This window comes from Marmota marmota, unplaced genomic scaffold (genome assembly GCF_001458135.2).
Source record: "Marmota marmota marmota unplaced genomic scaffold, marMar, whole genome shotgun sequence".
NCBI classification, from domain to species: Eukaryota; Metazoa; Chordata; class Mammalia; order Rodentia; family Sciuridae; genus Marmota; species Marmota marmota.
This window is the reverse complement of record NW_026000005.1, coordinates 23922767-23929334: the sequence shown is the minus strand read 5'-3', so window position 1 is coordinate 23929334 and position 6568 is coordinate 23922767. Positions and strand designations below refer to the sequence as shown.

The 6568-nt window shown below is 38.0% G+C and overlaps 1 protein-coding gene across 2 annotated transcripts in view; it reads right to left on the bottom strand.

The window, feature by feature from the left end:
- The window catches only part of Pard3b (par-3 family cell polarity regulator beta), a 981002-nt gene that overhangs the window by 808980 nt on the left and 165454 nt on the right, over positions 1-6568 (bottom strand). The window lies entirely within an intron of this gene.

The following is a 6568-nucleotide window of genomic DNA, read 5'->3' as shown; positions in this document are numbered from 1 at the left end:
AAATAACAACAACACCACAAAAACAAAATACAGGTATTACGGCTAAAAAAAAAAATGCATTGATTTCAGACAGAGCAACTCATGAATCCATCACAAATATACTGTTCTCATTTTAATACATTTATTAATAAACATAAAATCAACTGAATTCATTATCTATGGCCAAGTGAGTTAAAATCCAGTTTACCTGTTAAAAATCTATTCAAATGCAGCTAAAAGTTTGTATTGCAATGAAAAGATATAAGCTAATTCTTTCAGGAAACGTATTATAGTTGACACAGGAAATATTTTCTTTCATATTAAGAAGTGGCCACATTAGATTGGGTAGAGAGAAGTGATGGGAGGGGAGGGGAGGGGAAGGGGGAATGGAAGGACAGCAGAATAAAATAGACATTATTATTGCTGTGGGTATATATGTGACTGCATGTCCAATGTAATTCTGCAACCTGTACACTCAGAAAAATGAGAAATTATATCCCATCTGATTCAAATGTATGATATGTCAAGAGCATTGTACTGTCATGTGTAACTAAGTAAAACAAATAAAAAACAATTAAAAGTAGAAAAAAAAAAGAAATGTCCAAATGATTACATACAGAACACGAATTAATTATTTTCCAAATATAGGTAAAGTGTAAAAATAAAGACATTTATAAAAAAAAAAACTACATCCCATTAGCCAAATTTGGTTCAAAGGATTCTCCCCTTCAATGCTGATACTCTGTGGTTTTCTTTGGCCCAGACCAAACAGGAGGAGGCAGAGGGTGGGGTATGGATACCACAGCTCTGTTCTGTTTCACATAACCAGTGAGCAGCAGGACAATGTCCCGCCCATTTTCAGAAGATGTCTCCATGGATTCCCCCAAACAACGAATGAATTATAGACTCATTAATGTGTGAATTTTAAGTATTCAAAAGGTCTTCACATTTCCCCATCCTAATTAACAAGAAAAAAACATACTCTCTGCATACAGAACTACCTCTGCAATTGGTAAGTGAAAAAGATTACAATACCTGTCCAGCTGATGAGAGACTATTATCAACCAACATGCCTCAAATTTCTTGTCACTCACCAAGAGATGAGGTCCTGATAGTACCGCTTTTCACAAAAGGAAAACCTTGAGCAATGGACTTGGTAACCAATACGGTCATTATAAGAAGCATCTTAGAGTATTGCTTTTAATGTAAATTATATCTGGACACCCTATTCAGCAGCAGTTTTCACAGAAGTTGTTACTGCCAAAACATTCGTAATCCAGATAGGTCCAGATAAACTAGTCCCAAGACACAAATTAGATGTTTTTAGAAATTTATTTTCTATACCAATACAGAGTCACAACAAATTCCACCTCATAACATCAACTAAGCAGAAGAATTAACTTTCTACCAAGTTATTCACTCAATCTATAAGATCCAATACTTGTCAACAGATAAAATACTTATTTCAATCTATTTGGTTTGTCAAAATTAAGAATATTAGAAATATTTGTGATCCCACTGAATTAATTAAAGCCTATATATATCTTGTTTTAGGGTGTAAACACTAATGATTATATGGTAAAGATAACATATCATTTATTTAGCATTTATTTCCCTTCTGTCTAGACATAGTGCAACACACTACACTTTGTGGTTTCTAACAGTTTACAAAGTGCCTCTGCATTCAGAGATAGTTCTTAATGAACTGGAAATAAAGTGGAAAGTCACAAATAACACAAAATCACTCCTAGAAGTAGCCAAATCTCAAGCTGGGGTTGTGGCTCAGAGGTAGAGCACTTGCCTGGCATGAGTGAGGCCCTAGGTTCAATCAGCACCAAGTAAAAATAAATACATAAAATAAAGGTATTGGGGCTAGGGTTGTGGCTCAGTGGTAGAGTACTCGTCTAGCACTTGTGAGGCCCTGGGTTTGTTCCTCAGCACCACATAAAGATAAATAAATGAATATGAAAAATTGAGCCCTATATATGTAATTAGAATTGTAATGCATTCCACTGTTATATATAAATAAAAATAATTTTTAAAAGAATTATAAAAAAGATAAATAAATGAGGTAAGGGTATTGTGTCCAACTACAACTAAAATATAAATATTAAACAATAAAAACTAAAAAAAACATAAAGGTATTATTTCCAACTATAATTAAAAAGTAATTTTTTTAAAGTAGCCAAATCAATATGATTACTTCATTAGGAATTTATCAACAATTAGTGGTCTATAAGTACCACCAAATAATGTAAAATTAATTCAAACATAGCAGTTTAGAATACCAAACCATATATTTTAATGTAAATGGCCAAAAATTGCTGTTGTTCAAATATTTGTCAATTTTCACAAAATTCTTTTTTATATATGCTTTTAAATATTAAAATGCACTTTGAGGAAAACTGCTTTGACACCAATAAAAATATTCTTTGCCTCCTGAATAACATTCCTTAAGAGTGAGACTAGAATTTCTAAGTTAAGTGGCTCTAAGCAATACTCAAATTCATGTTAAATTTGGTTCACATTTTGATGAAGGTGTCGATTTCTAGCCAGATCTATAAAAATTTATTATATTTTCCTATATGGTAACAATTGGAAGAGTTACCACTTTTAAAAATCCTTGTCATCTGTGGAACACCAGACACTTTTTTTTTTTTTTTTACTAATTTGATTAACCTGTATGACTCTTATAGGCTTAAGTATGTGCCTCCTGTAGTTATTTTCAGTTTAATTTACACTAACTAGTTTCATACTCCATCACTGTTTTTTTCCTTTAAAACCAAGTTATCTTAAACTGTTATTACTATTGAGTGCCAGATGCATATCACTATAACAAAATACCTGAGGCAATTCACTTATGAAGAAAAAAAGTTTACTGGAGCTCATAGTTTTAGAAGTTCCAGACTAACAGTGAACCTATTAATATGGGCCTCTGGGTGATGGTGGCACATCATGACAAGAACACATGATGAAGCAAAACTGTTTACCTCATGAACCAAGAATCAAAGGGAAGAAGTAATATGGATCCTGTATTTTCCTTTGAGGGCACAACTCCACTGACCCGAGGACCTTCCACAGGTTCCCATCTTCTAAAGCTTCTAGTGCCTCCCAATAATATCACCCAAACAACCACATGGACTTTTGGGGAACATTTAACATCCAAACTATAGCACTGTCTCAAAAATCATATTTCTGGTACCAAACTGTTATTCAGTACCTACTCTGCCTTCTTAAGTAATAGAACCAACTAAGTTTCAGTTTGCCACTTGCCTGCAGTGGAAGGCCTCTTTCTAGTCTTTCCTGCATCTAGGTGAGATCTGATGGCAGAGTTGTGACTACACATTTAGATTCAGGAGGTCTGACATGCTATTCATTCTGGAGATTATAATTCAATCTTGGTGGGGGACAAAGAGTCTGTTTTTTTTTTTTTTTTTTTTTTTTTTTTATGCAGCCCCCAACATAAATCTAATATTCAGGGGCAAGATTTGCTGCTAACACATGGGAGAATGAATGATTAATAAGACCCCCGAGAGCAAAGTGCCTGGCTTTTAATCTCAAAATTGACTTCAGCTGTGACTTTTATATTATACAAAAGTAAACATTCTGTGTTGTTTAAGCCACTGTTATCTGGCCTCTGTGAAAGTAGGTTTGGATTTGAGGTGTTTCCCAAAAGTTCCCATGTGAGTACATGAAAGTTTGGAAGTGAAATGTTTGGACTGTGAGAGTTGTAACCAAATGGGTCCATCCTGATTGGAATGGACTAGCTGGGTGATAATTACAGGCAGGTGTGGTACAGCTGGAAGACAGGGGATCTCTGGAATTTGCCCTGCAACTATTCATCTTCCCTAGGGCACCTTCCCTCTGTCTCCCTCTCTGCTTCCCTGCCACCATGAGGTAGCATCTTTCCTCTGCTGCCACCTTTCCACTGTGGTGTGCTGCCTCACTTTGGGCCCAAAACAATAAAGTCAGCCAACCATGGACTGAAGCTTCTGAAATCACAAGCCCATGAACTTTTCCTCCTCCAATTTGTTCTTGTCAGGTATTTTGTTCATAGTGATGAAAGCTGACTAACCCAGAAACTGGTATCTAAAAGTGGGGTTGTGGGTGTGACTAACCTGGTCACATGGCTTATAAACCTTTGAAATGGGTTTGCAGGAAAATTTGGAAAAGTTTAGGGATCCAAGCTAGAGAAGCCTTAAAATGCTGTAGGCAGAGTTTACTGGGCAATTCTGGTGGAAGCTCAGAAGACCAGATTGTTGATAGGAATATAGACAGTAAAGACTATGCTCAAGAGGTTCCAGAGGGAAATGAGGACTCCATAGAGAATTGGCCTAGAGGCCATTCACGTTATATTATGGCAAAGAAATTGCCTACATCTTGCCATGTTCTGAGACTTTGTATGGAGCTAAATTTAAGAGTGATGGCCCAATTAATCTGACAGAGGAAACTTCAGAACATAGCATTCATCAGGACAGTGACACAGATATTACTGACAGCTTTTAACAAAGTTTCCTGTGGAAATTGGGAGCAAAATGCAGAGAAAAAAGATTAAAAACATGCAGTTTGGCCAGAAAAGCACATGAAAAACAGAGATCAAGGAAATTATGATTCGTTAAGAGATAATCATGATTAAAGAGAGGTTAAGTAATTTGCATAGAAAGTTGTAACTAAATCAGTTCAATAGGAAAGATGTCTTTAAAGCATCTCAAGTATCAGCAAGACCACACACATTGCAGGCTCAAAGGCATATGAGTGAACATTTATTTAAGAGAATTTGGGGGCCCCCTATTCTCACAGGGATGCCTAGGAAGTTGTATTCTCAGAATTAATTTCATCATGCTCGGTTTCCCAGGCACTCAAAAGCTACTACAGTCATGGTCCAAGGGGGGCCCACTACTATGACATCATTAACATGGTGCTAGTTCTGCAGGAATGCATCAGGCTTGAGGGAAGGAGTCATGGACGCTTCCACCAAGATTTCGAAGGAAGGCCTGCGAGGTCAGGCAAAGTATAGCAACGTCTCTGGGCTGCTCCTAAAAGAGTGGTGCATGAGGCTGCGAAAGTGAAGGTGAAGCTGGAATGGAGACCCCAGGAATTAAGAGATACTAGTAATGACAATCGTCTGTAGCCGCTAGCTGCAAGAGCATAAAGCCAAGACAGAGGCACAGAGAAAGTACCATGCCCCCCAGATGCTGGGCCTGGGGCTACAGGGCTTATTTGCCCATCTGGGTTTCAGTCTTGCTTTGCTCCCATCCCTTCTTTCTGAGACCTTATTCCTCCCTTTCAGAATGGGAATGTTTACTTTGTGCTATTGTATAGTGGATATATGTAACTTTCTTTTGATCATAACAAAGGCTCACTGTCAAGATTTTGTCCCCGGCCTCAGATGAGAATTTGGACTTGAACTTGGGGCAATGCTGGAACTGTTAAGACTATGGGAACTCTTGGGGATGGACTAAATGCATTTGCCATTGTGAGATGGACAGAGCTTTTGGGGGCCAGGAACAGAATGTTTTGATTTGGATATGAGGTGTTCTCCCAAAGTTCCTGTATTAGTAGAGGAATATGCAGAGGTGAAATGGTTAGATTATGAGAGCTGTAACCCAATCAGTCCATCTAAGTTTGAATGGACTAACTGGGTGCTAACTGTAGACAGGTCAGAGACGGTTGGAGGAAGTAGGCCATTGGGGCATGCCTTGGAAGAGTTCATCTTCCCTGGGGGCCCTTTCCCTTCATCGCCCCTCCCTCTCTGCTTTCTAATTGTCAGGAGGTGAACAGCTTTCCTCCACCATTGTCTTTCTACCATGATGTTCTGCCTCACCTCAACTCCAGAATAATGGACTCAGTCAACTATGGACTGAAGTCTCTGAAACTATGAGCCATGAATGAACTTTTTCTCCTGTTATTTGTTCTTTTCAGGGTTTTGGTCACAGTGATTGAAAATCCAACGAACACAGTAGGTGAACACATAGTCTAACTAATGGAACAGGTACCACTGAAATAGCCTGCTTGGTCAACTCTCAAAGATCTGGATGCTAGGTAAGGTTCTCATGCCTATACTCACGGTACCAAATCGGCATTGTCTGATCAAGATCATTAGACAATGATTTTCTTTTTTCAAGATTCAATTTCTTCCTTTTATTTTTGTCTTCTGTTTCAAGAATGCAATAAGAATGCAAAAGGCATCAATTCATCTTTTTTAAACCATGAACCATCTGATTACTTTTTCCCTATTATAATGCAATTTATTTAATGGTATCATTTCTCTGCTTGAACATAAAGCAATATGTAGTTTTCACTTTGACTTCATTATTTTACTTTGGGTCCTTTTATCACATTAAAATTTAGAGGTGCTCGGAAGATGGCGGCGAGGGGAGTGCATTACCCCCGTGTGCTGCTTCACTGTGTGGGAGTATGACAAGTCAGGACGGCTAAAGGATATCTTGTTAGGAATTTCCAGCAATAGTGGGGTGCTCCGGAACCTGGAGGAAGGATTTCCATCGCACGAGGATCGGCTACGGGGACTCAAACGCGAGAGGTTTGTCGCACGGAGGGTAACTGCTTATTCAGCAAATCGCCCCGCGGC